This window comes from Macrotis lagotis, chromosome 1 (assembly GCF_037893015.1).
Source record: "Macrotis lagotis isolate mMagLag1 chromosome 1, bilby.v1.9.chrom.fasta, whole genome shotgun sequence".
Taxonomy (NCBI): Eukaryota; Metazoa; Chordata; class Mammalia; order Peramelemorphia; family Peramelidae; genus Macrotis; species Macrotis lagotis.
Window position 1 is genome coordinate 732,154,349 of NC_133658.1, and position 12,696 is coordinate 732,167,044.

Consider the following 12,696-nt stretch of genomic DNA (forward strand, 5'->3'; position numbering starts at 1 on the left):
CCTCGATCAGAAACATCTCTTATGCAATGAGTCAGTTTCATTAAACAGTCCTGGATTACTAAGATTCTCTTTCAAAATACATATGCCCTTTTGGCGAGTTCAGAGGAAGTTACCAGTCATTTATATTTCAGCATGAATTACTTTAATCAACTAGAATTCTACCCTAATGTCTAGCTTGAGATTAGCAGCCTTGGAGGAATTTTGTGATGGGCTACAAAAGTAGAAGGGGGGGGGCTCTTTTTGAGCACTGGATGCTTATTATACCACTAAAAGACAGAAAAATATCTTGAACTGGATAATTATTCTAGTGTAACTCAGTCAACTTGAAAAGGGCTGTGACTATAAATGAATTGATTTTTATCCCAAATGAAATACTTTATTTCTATTAAATTTCAATTTTCTAATTTCAGTCAAAAATCATTCTGGTGTCTGATTCTAACGTCTAACACAAATCTGATAATAGCAGGATGGTAGGTAGGATAATGTAGTAGCATGGGTAAAGAAGAAAGAGCACTGACTTTTGACCCACAAAAACCTATATACCAAACCTGGCTCTGTTACTCACTAGGTATGAGAACTTACAACTAATTGGCATTGCTTTGGCCTCAAAACCCAATTTTTTCCTCCCAACAAATTAGTTAGTTAATTACTTCAAGAGTCCATGTCACTTTGCTTGCCCAGATATTGAAAATGATCCAGTATATTTGTTGAAATCTGGAGAAAATAATCATTCATTCGTACACGATTAAAGCAGCAATTTCCCTACTATATATATCCCTTTCTTATTTTCATGGGATCTTGATTCCAGTAGAGGATAATTTTTCTTACAAGAAATATCTCCAATTTTCCTATAATGGTCTTGAAGATAGTCTGAATGAAATTGTTCCTACACATACACACACACACACACACACACACATATATATATATATATATATATATATATATATATACATACATATTACTTTATCAGAGTTGGTTAGTTTCAAAGTGATTTTGTATATGAAATAGCATCTTCTGAGAAAACTGGAAAATAGTTTGGCAGAAATTAAGTTTAGACCAACATTAACACCATATATTAAACTGAATACAAATATATATACAATCTAAATATATAAAGGGCCTCAGCACAAAAAAATTAGAAAAGAATAAGATCAGTTTCCTTTCATGTCTATGATTAAGGAGAGACTTCTTAACTAAACAAAGGATAAAGGAGATCATAAGCCATAAAATAAACCATTTTGACTACATAAAATTAAATTTCTTGTAAAAGTGTAATTAAGAAATATAAACAGGTAGGAAAAATGATAATGGGAAGAACTATTAAATAAGTATATAGGGAACTGATATAAGTATGTAATGTCCAGAATCACCTGCTTTCTAAAAGATAAATGGTTAAAATCAAAAAGCTTTCAAAAGAATTTCAAACTGTAAATTACTTTATGAAGACATACTTTAAATTCCTAATAGTAAGAGAAATACAAATGAAAATGATTATAGAATTTAACCTGAAAAACGTAAAAAATAACAAAAATAAAATAAGAATAGAAAGAATTGGTGGACCTTTAAAGGACAAGCACAGAAATACACTGTGAACTGGTCCAATTGCTCTGAATATCAATTTGAAATTAGGCAAGAAGAGTGACCAAATTATACATATTTTTAATTAGGTGATCCCATTATTGGGAATATATATGTGTACACACACACACACACACACACACACACACACACACACACACCTACACAAATATATTAAATACTGGAGACATATATATATATAAACATATTTTTGCATATATATATATTAAAGATAGAGATAAAGGTTCAATGTATAGCAAATATAGTTGTACTTAGTATAATAGTAAGCAGATGGTAGCACCTCTGTGCTGTCAAAGAAGTACAAACAAAATAGGTGATCATTGATTAGAAAATGGTGCCATTTTGTTTCTACTTCTTTAGCAGTATAAAGAGTGCTACTCTCTGATTCTATCAATGTGATAGAATATCATTATGTAGTAAGAAAAGACAAATAGAAAGGATTCAGAGAAATATGTATAGATTTCTATGGAAAAAATTTCTATGAAAAATAAGCCTAACCAAGAGAATGATGGACACAATGACTATAGCAATGTAAATGAAAAGATCACTTAGAGCTCCTAGGGGGCAGGGGGTATCTTCTGTCTCTTTTGTATCCCTAGAGCTTAGTATATAGTCTAGCACACTGTAAATACTTAATGATGTTGATGTTTGTTTTTCATTCTCAAAGAAGACCATAACATTCAGGAAGGTGATGCCATGACAAGCAAATGAATTGAATTTGTGTGAGGGTTTTTTTGCAAAATCACAAGCCTCACTTTCTTCTTCCAAGCATCAGAGTCCAGTGGCAAAATGTGAATCAGGATGATTGGAGATGGTCCTGGATGTGAGGCAATCATGGTTATAGGACTTGCAAGGTCACACGACTAATAAGAGTCTGAGGGATTTGAACTCAAATCTTCCTGACTTCAGGACTGGTGCACTACCTATTGCATCATCTAACTTTCATTGGCACTTAATAAAAAGTTTATTGACTGATAGACTGAAAGCAGAACTCTAAGAGAAACTAGTTAAGGTCTGGGACAACAGAAAACACACCTCTTCCTACCTGGTTGATGCATGGGAGGGTATGGTAATACCAAAATTCTATTAAGCTGCTATTATTAAGCTCCTAAGCTCCTACTTTGCTAAGATAGGAAACTACTGGGACTAAATATTTTGTACATAATAGTCATCATACCAGATATTTTTACCTCATTCTTTCATTTTGTCCCAATAGCTAGTTCAGTCTAGTGGGAGGAGGTTGAAATGATTGTGATACAAGAGAATAACATTCATTGCTGTTCAGTTATATTGCTACTAACCTTGTTGTTCAGTCATTTTCAGTTTAGTCTTTTCTTCAAGACCCCATTTGGGCTTGTTTTTTTTTTTTGGTAAAGGTACTGGAATGGTTTGCCATTTTCTTCTCCAACTTATTTTGCAGATGAGGAAATTGAGGCAAACAGGATTAAGTGACTAGCCCAGGGTCACACATTTAGAAAGTATCTGAGGCTGGATTTGAACTCAGGAACATGAGTCTTCTTGACTCCAGGCTCAGTTCTGTCTACTGTGCCACTTAGCTGCCCCATTCATGACACATGGATTAGATAAAGATATTTTTAAAAGCACATTATTGTGTTAGATTCAACTATGATCCCATACATCCTACCCATACCTGGTCTCATCTTTCTCAGCTTACCAAAGTTTTTTCTGATACCTTTATTTTCTTTCTAGTTACTTCTTTCTTAAGCCCTTACATCTGACATGCTTCTCCAACACTTAATCAAAACTCTTTTCTCAAACATAATGACTTCTCACTGCCTAATCCAAAGACCTTTCCTCAGTTCTCTTGTCCTTTTTATCTCTGTAGTTTCTGACTTTGCCAAACTTTCTCTATCCTTCTGAATATGCTCCCATCCTTGGCTTCAAAGACACTAGTCTTTCCTCTGTCTATTTCTATCTCTCTTCCCCATATTCTTTCATGGTGATTCTTTGTCTTTTCAGTTTTTTTAGTGTTGGTGTTCTCCAAGGTTTTGCTGACCTTGTCTTTTTTCTTTCTTTTTTTGGGGGGGTGGTGAGGAGGATACTTTCTCCCTTGGCTATTTAATTTTTTCTTCCTCAGTGTTTCCCCTCTTGTCTTGGGCACAAAGACCATCGAAACTATATATCAATAGCCCCTTGCCCATATCTAATTAGATGAGATTGAATAGGATAAATGTACAGTGAGTTTCAAAAATATACTTTACAAGTTGGAAGCACAGTTAGCAACAGTTCATCTGACTGAGATTTAGGAGTTTTAATACACTGCAAATTCAATATGAGTCAACAGTGGAATGGGGGCAAGGTGGAGGAGTCATAAGAGTTAACATGATGTTAGGTTTAACTGAGAGGAGTAATGGAGAGGTGATGGCCCTGCTATTTTATTCCATTCTGATCATTATTTTAGAGGGACATTTTAGGAAGGACACAGATAAACTTGAGAGTTATCAGAGGAAGGGAACAGGAAGGCGAAGATTCTTGGGATCATACACTAGAGAACTAGTTGTAGGAAATGAAAAAAGAAGACCTAGGGAAAGGGGAGACAGTTCTAGTAAATGTTTAATAATTGGCTCTCCAGAAGAAGAAAAACATCTATAAATGACATGTTCAATTTACATTATTAACATTTTCTTTTCCTTTTTTTTTCCTTTTCCTTTTTTTTTTTTTTTTTTTGCAAGGCAATGGGGTTAAGTGGCTTGCCCAAGGCCACAGGGCTAGGTAATTAGTAAGTGTCTGAGACCGGATTTGAACCCAGGTACTCCTGACTCCAGGGTCTGTGCTTTATCCACTGCGCCACCTAGCTGCCCCCATTATTAACATTTTCTACAACACTTTCTACTACCTAGACAATCCCCAAATAATAAATCAAACTACAATTTACAGTTTACCTAATTGCAAAGAGTAAATGCTCACACTGAAAAACTGACAGCCTTGGCTTTCATGGACCCGTGGGCTATTTCCAGCACACTCTTCAATGGACTGTTAATTTTGTTCTCTTTGGTTCCTGGGGGAAGAATGAGGAACAAATCAAATGGTTGAAGTTTTAACAACAACAACAAAAAGAACTTAAGTTCAGTGTAAGAAATACTTTCCTAACAAGAAGAGCTACTTGGAAGTAGAATTCAACTGTCTCAGAAGATAGTGGGTTCTACTTCACTCTGAGTCTTCAAACAAAAGTTGGATGGCCACTTGTCAGTTATGAAATTGAGGGTATTCTTGTCCGGATGCTGATTGGAGGAAATGTTCTCTAAGTTGGTTCCTTACCCTGAGGTTTTGTGATTCAATGATTGTCCTAACCTTTATTTCCCTCCAAATTGGAAACCAGCCATGATGGGGAGCATAAAGAAAAATTCTATGGAATTTCAGGGAAAGACTCTTCAGTCACACAGACAGAAAAATATAGCTGAATTAAGATCTTTATTTTGGAACTTTTTATCTTTTGAGTAAAGAAAAATAAGTGTCTATGCTATTGATCTAACTGTATCATGCTTCATTCAGTAAAAGTCTGAATAAAAGCTGCTCAGTGTATAAGGCGGCCTCAGAACCTTTAAAAAAAATTTTAAAAGAATTAGAAAAAACTCAAATCCCAGATTTTTCAAATTCAATCCAAAAATTCTATGCTAATAGTTTCTTTTGGGTTCTAAATTCCTTGACTTCAGCCTTAGAAGTAATCATTCATCTCTTCCTCACTCCAGGGCAGGATCACAACAATGACTTGGCCTTGAATTTGCATAATATGCAAGTAGAAAAGGCTCTTGGTGTCATTCATTTGACTACTGATCGAGGTGCCCAAAAGATGAAGCAGTCTGGGAAAACCTTCATACTTATTTCTAAGATGGCTTCACTATTGTTTCATTTGAATAAAATGGGGATACTCAGTTCTTTCTCTCCTTGAGGAATATCATTAATAACAGCCCCTGCTGACAGAACAGGAGGATGGCTAGGGTCATTCTGTGGTCATTTCAGAGTCAGCTTTAGTCCTAGGTGACTATCTCTCCCACCAGGTTTTGAGCTCAGGGTCTGACCTTAGGAGTGAGTTGAAGTCGAGGGGGGTATATGGGGAGAAGCCCCAGAATCATGCATTGTGACTTGAGAATTTGGCCCCACTGTTGAGTAACAGGAGAGCTCCAAAACAGGGAAGATATGGCAATCGTGAAACCTTGAGCCTTGACTCTGGGTCACTGCAATGGGGGAACATAGCAGCAGTCACTAGAGCAGAGGAAGAAGGCTTCCCCCTCCCCTTTCTTGCTATTAACTTTACCCTTCCATCAATGCTGAGATTTTATATCACCGTGGTGGGGAAGATCATGCTGACTTCTCAACAATTCTATGTATTGTAGAAGGAAAATCTAGATTGACCAATATTTCATTGTTTTGGCTCACTAGGCCAAAGGGCACAATTAGTCTGTGTTTGAATTAGGATTCAGAAAGTAGGAACATAGTAATAAGACACATTTTATAATCAGCCAATAAACATCTGTTAAATATCTATTATGTACCAGATGCTGTATTATGTGAATATGATATACACATAATTATTTGTATGTTGTCTCTCCTCTATTGGAATATGAGGGCAACTGGCTGGTGCAGCCACTAGAGCACTGACCCTGAAATAAGAAGGATCTGAGTTCAAATTCAGCCTTCAAGTCATTTCACTCTGATTGTCTTGCATCCAAGACCATCTCCAGCTGTTCTTTTATTTTTATTTTTTAGTTTTAGTTTTTTTAGTTTTTTGCAAGGCAAATGGGGTTAAGTGGCTTGCTCAAAGTCACACAGCTAGGTAATTATTAAGTGTCTGAGGTCGGATTTGAACTCAGGTACTCCTGACTCCAGGGCGGGTACTCTATCCACTGTGCCACCTAGCTGCCTATCTCCAGCTGTTCTGATTCATATCTGGCCATTGGACTCAGATGACTCCAGAGGAGAAAGTGAGAATAGTGATTTAGCACAACTCCCCTCACTCAAATCCAATTTACTTGCTTGTCTTGGCATCACCTCTCTGATGTCACTGTCTTCTTTGAGAATGAAAGACAAACATCTTTGGAATATGATCTCCTTGAGCTTGTTGACTGACTGGAAGTTGGAAGTTTATAAAGCACTTTCTTCACAAGGACCCTTTGAAGTAGTCTGTATAAATGTTCTTAGCCCTATTTTGAAGAAAAGAATCTAGGACTAAGAAGGACAATAAATAGTAGGGACCCATGTGTTCTCACTCCAAGTGTAGTATTCAATCCATATGATTACCATCTTTCCAGAATGCTCCCATATTCTGTTTGGCATTGAGAAAATTAATAGCAGAAAATTTAAATATCTGAGAAAATCAATGTCAATTCATCATACACACACACACACACACACACAGTCCTCAAATCTTACTGAGACATTTGTCTTGAATGTTTATTAAATCCAAAAAGCTGTTGTACAGTCTAAAAATACAGTATTTGATGTTTTGTAAACCCTACTCTCCTGTTCAATTCCAAGGTCTGACCATCATCTTCCTTAAAATCTCTATCCATTTGACTTTTAGAATCTGCTTGGATGGACAACTTCACTAATGCAAAGTTGGGAAATTCTCATGATGCCACAAATATATCTTCTTTGGTTCACCTGTGATACCTATTCATTATCTCACTCCCAAAATGTTCACTGGGGTGAATTATCCCTAAGGTTCTATTTTATTTGTACAGTGTTTTCATAAACACTAATAGTTCTGTCTGTTTACATGTTCTTGAAGATATTGGGCCCAAACTTTTAATAAAACATTTAAAATTACCTTTTAGCAACTTGGTATGATGTGGAAAAGGTGAAAGATAATTTTGCTGGTCATTCCAAAACTTCAGGAAACCAACTTTATGGAAAATCAGCTAGTTGAAAATATTTCAAATTTGTTTGCAAATCTATTAAGTATTATTTCAAACTTGTTTGCAAATCTGCTCAGGGTACATGCATCCTTAGAGCATAATACACACAAATATACTGCATATCCATTTGAATTGGTGTTGCTCAGAATTTTCACTGGGATGGTTCCATTTTTTAAAAAAAGTCATTCACAAGAATTTTTACTTAAAAACTATGTTACTATCTATAATATTACTAGAAAAAGGGGTCATTTTTCATCACCCATTACCTTTTTTTTTTTTGGTTTTTGCAAGGCAATGGAGTTAAGTGATCCATTACTTTTAAAGGAACTGGAGAATCTTGATTGAAAATGGCTCTTTCCTGTTTCCTGTCATTTTCCTCTCATAAACAAGTTTCAAAAATCAGCATCATCTTTATTCCCTCCTCTCCCTGAGAAGTACTATATATCTTTTACATATATTTTCTTGGCTGGAAAAGAGGGCCTCCAAATCCTGGGACCTCATAATCTGAACTGTAAATGAATCATTTCACAGTATGCAAATGACAGAATAGAAAAACAGCAAAAATTCCACAGTTAATCAGATCCCACTCATTCTTCTGTGTTCCTCCTAGGTACAGATGGAGTACCGCCCTGGGAACAGTTTTTAAAAGAAAGGGAGCAGGTGAGTTGAAGTTAAAAACCGGGGCACCAGCTGACTGTTCCATTGACTTGTGATGCACTAGGTCTCTGAAGAACTAATTTCCAGAGAGGAAAGTCCTTGGGGCTTGATGAGCTTGTGAGCAGGTTACATAGGATGTACCTAGGACTTTTCACAGCATCTCAATAAAAAGTCCTCCCACCAAAGCCGAAGCCTGGCATCCCTGGATTTAGCCATCTCTTCCTCCCTCCTGCCTGAGTAAATTTCGGGGAAAAGGGGTTGGGGGGAGAATGCAAACTTGTGAAATAAACATTTTTTGGGAAATCTCCAGATTGTTTCAGAATCAGCGGGACACATTCGCCAGCTACAATAGGTTCACTTTCATGTGGACGCTGTAGCAGGCAAGACTTCCAAGTAAAAACTCTGAATGTGAATTTAGCTAGTTTTGGATAAAGACGCCTTTCAGCGTCAATAAACACCATGAATGCAGCCACGGTAGTTACAACTTAATGAGATGAGGGGAAGTGCACCGGGTCAGGCCTCATCTCCCGCCCTCTGTCATGCTAATCAGCTGGGTAGCCTGCAGCTGAAAAACTGCTGGAATTTTTATTTGCATTTCATTTACTTGGAAGGAAATTGACCCAGATGGCCCACAAAGGCAAGGGAAGGCCGGTCGGCACGGTAGGGCTGCACACTTTTCAGAGGGCCTGTACTTGTCTGCCCAGCCCTCTTTGAGCCCAGCGCATAAAAGATTAAAACAGCGTAAGGGAATTGATTTCATGATTTTTTAGATAATTTCCCCAAGATTTCAGAAAAGACCTCGAAAAACTAATTTAATCAGTGCGCAGCTCAATAGTAATTAAGGGGAAGAAAAGCTGAGATAATGAAAGAGGTGGTGGGGATTTTTGCTGTTGCTGGTGGGAACCTTTCTTAATTAGGAAAAGTCTAAAAACTAAATGATGTTAATGGAGACAAGCATAAACATGGATGGTCGAGGCGCCGGAGGCCCAGGCAGGACCAATGATGGATTGCCCGAGCAGTTAATCTTCCTGAAAGAAAGCAAAAATGATTGACCATGGAGGTGCCCCCAGCTTGGCATTCCCATAAGCATTTGCCCAAATCAAGAAGGCTGGAGCAGCTGGAAGGGCTTCCGGACTTGTCATTCCCTTAACCCTTTCCATTAGAGATCCTTTTCATAGAGAGTTCATCCAGGTAAGAGTCACATCTCTAAATTTAATCTTTGGCCTAAAACAAATATCCTCTTCTCATTTTTTTTTCTTAGAGGAAAGAGACTTTCAAATGATTCAATCTGAGGTGGATTGGCTTTACATCCTCAGCCAGGTAACAGGCATATCTCCTCCCTGAGATTCAGCTCTGTTTCGAGGAAGCAGGAAAGGAGATAGAAAATCCAAAGATAAAGTGTTCTTGTTTCTCAGCTGAAGGAATCATAGAAACTGCAACTAGTGTTAATACTACATAGAGAGTTTTTTGGTCATTCTATCCTGAAGTAATTCTATCCTTCCAATCTATAGATCCAGGTCTGCTTATGCCTTAACCCCAGTGTTCTGATCAATGATATTGACTCCTGCATTCCTAATTTCTCATCAGTGTTTAACTAGTATTATCTTCACAGACATTGGCCATTGTCTTGAGTCCCTTGGCTCATACCTCTGTTCTTTTTCTTCATTTTCAATACCATTATATTCTACACTCCTTAGCTCATCCATCTACCTCTCCCCTTTGACAAACCCAAATTACTTCCTGCCTCTGTTAGTTCTCATCATTATCTGACCCATGTCATCCACAGACCAGAGTGGTATCCTTGATTTAGCTTATCCCAAGGCTTCTCCCACTTCTGATCTAAGCCTCCCATGGGACCGCATCCAAATCCTTGCCTATTTTTTGGAAAACATCTTAATCTTAGGATATTGCTAACAAGTTATTTTTATCAAAGGCAAATGATAATGTTTCTTCTTTATATAACACTTCAGCATTTTATGTTATGTGCTTATCTTATTTGATCCTCACAACAGTTCTGAGGTAGGGCAAATATAATCACCATTTTACAGATCAGGAATCTGAGGTTCAGAAAATTTGTATGAAGAAATGAGAGGATGTATAGGAAGTTCTTTGTAACCCAAAATGTGCTATGTAAACATAAATGTATTTATCCAAGACCACATGGCTAGTAGCAGAAGTGAAGCTCCAACCTAGATCTTCTTCCTCCATGTTCAGTGTGCTTTCCACTACAACACTAGGTTTCCATAATTGAAATTTCCAAATAGCTGAGAAATACCAGACAAGTCCCAGAAATATAATCTCTGTATTGACAGATTTTGAATAATAGAATGGGTCCAGATAGATGTTAGGGAATTTTTTATCTCTTTCATTAAACCACACAAAGAAAGTCTTGGAATTTACTCAAATACATCAAGTGAGTTGTCACAAAACTCCCTTTATGAGCTCCTGGTTTGGAAATGAATGGAAGAGTTTATTTATAAGTCAAAGAATGCATATCAAGTTTGTTATAACAGAGTTCATAAAATAATAATAATAATTGTTAATGAACAACTCTTCTCTGATATAATCTCAGTGGCTCACACCCATGAATAAGATGGTTCTACCAGTAGGCAGTACATTTCATAATTCCTTATTATGTGTTGCCTCTTATAACTCTTCTCAACTTCTAGTAGCACTTGTCATCACACCTTCCTGTCATCCTCCAAAGCTTCTATTAGACAATGTCTGTTCCTCTGAAAGTCTCTGGCCTTGTCAGTTTGCCTGCAATTCTCTGAAGTTCTGGGAAGGTGGTAATGCTGATTCCATATACAAAAGAAAAGACTCTTTGGAAGTGGACCCATTTTAGGATGGCAGAGTGGAGTGTTTTGTCATGGAAACTCTCTTTCCCATATACTGGGTCAGACCAGGAGCCTTCACTTCCCTTGCACTGCCATACCTATTGATCTCAGACCTCACGTTGAAATTTCTCAGGAGTAAGGAACCTAAACTTAGCTCTCCTTTTTTGAATAACTCTCTATTATTGTCTCATGATTGAGTTAAAGTGAACCTGATATTCTCTTTCCTAGCACACAGGTAATATAGTCCCATGCATTTCAGCAATTTCCGGTTCAAAGAGTTTGATAGAGCAACTCAAATTCTAATTGTTCCTCCAACCCTGAGAGTCCTTTGGGGCCAGTTGGGCAGGATTATTCAAATTTCTAGAGTTTACTTCTCTTATATACAACTTAGGGGCTACCAAACACTCTCTACTTAGAGAAGAGATAAAATTTTAACAAAACTCACTAAAACTGTCAAGAATGAGGAAATGGAATATATTTGTTTCCATCACTATCTTTAGCCATGCTTAATTTCAATATAGAAGAATGACATCTGGGAATCACTCTTCACTTATTTCACAAAGTTTGTTTCCCATATAAAAAGCACCCAGGTTTAAGGCATTCTGTGGGGCCATTTCAACTCAAAAACTCATAGCTCAAGAGCTCCCAATGACACATTTAAAATTAATAGTAAACTAGAGAACATAATTTGTTCAAGAGAAAGACAATTTGTGAAATGATATAAAAGAAGTTTCAATAAAGCACTTCTCTATTAGAACCTGGACATACTCTTTCACAAATATATACACTATTGAGGGGAAAGTAAGCACACAGAGAACATGTGTGAACACACACATACATGCAAGGAACAAGTATGACCTAGGCACATTAATGAAGAGACATATGTAGGATACTCAAAGGACACTTGCACAGAAGGACAATTCACACCTCAGAGGTTGAAAGTTACAAATATTAAAGGAGCAGAACCCCCTGACCAAACAACCCATATACACACATCGACACAATATGCAGGTAGATGAAATAGTCTGTTCTCTTTCTTTTCCTCTGGAGACATTCAATATCTTTCTGTATCTTCAGAGTCTATTCCAAAAAGTTCTATCCATTTTGGATGTCTTAGTGAGATCTTCTCTTCTGATTAAAAAAACCCCCAACAAACTTCTTAATACATCTTATCAGACTTAGATACATGTTTTCATCATTAAACACTAAAATTCTAGAGCTATTACAATTTATATTTTGACTTACTGTCACCTTGATATATATACTCCACTCTAACAAAATAAACCTTCCATAATTGATTCACTGCATAAGTGAATTTGCTGAACATTGCCAGATTAATTTGAGCTATAACATATACATTAGATGGACATCTTAGTACAAAGAGTGTCCAGCAAGTGACATACAGTCTTAACCTTTTGCTTCTTATTAAAATAATAACACAAGCCTCCTTAATCAAAGTGACTTTCTCTTCCCAAAATGTTTCTAAATATACTATAGGTGATTCTTCTCCTGATATACTCAACTGATTTACATTCCCTTGCTTAAAATAGAACTTGAAACCTGCTATAGTGCAGAATTACAACTTAAGACTACAAAAACCTTTTTTATTCTTTTTTTTTTTAGGTTTTTTTTGAAAGGTAATGAGGTTAAGTGGTTTTCCCAAGGCCACACAGCTAGGTAATTATTAAGTGTCTGAGGCCAAATTTGAACTCAGGTACTCCTGA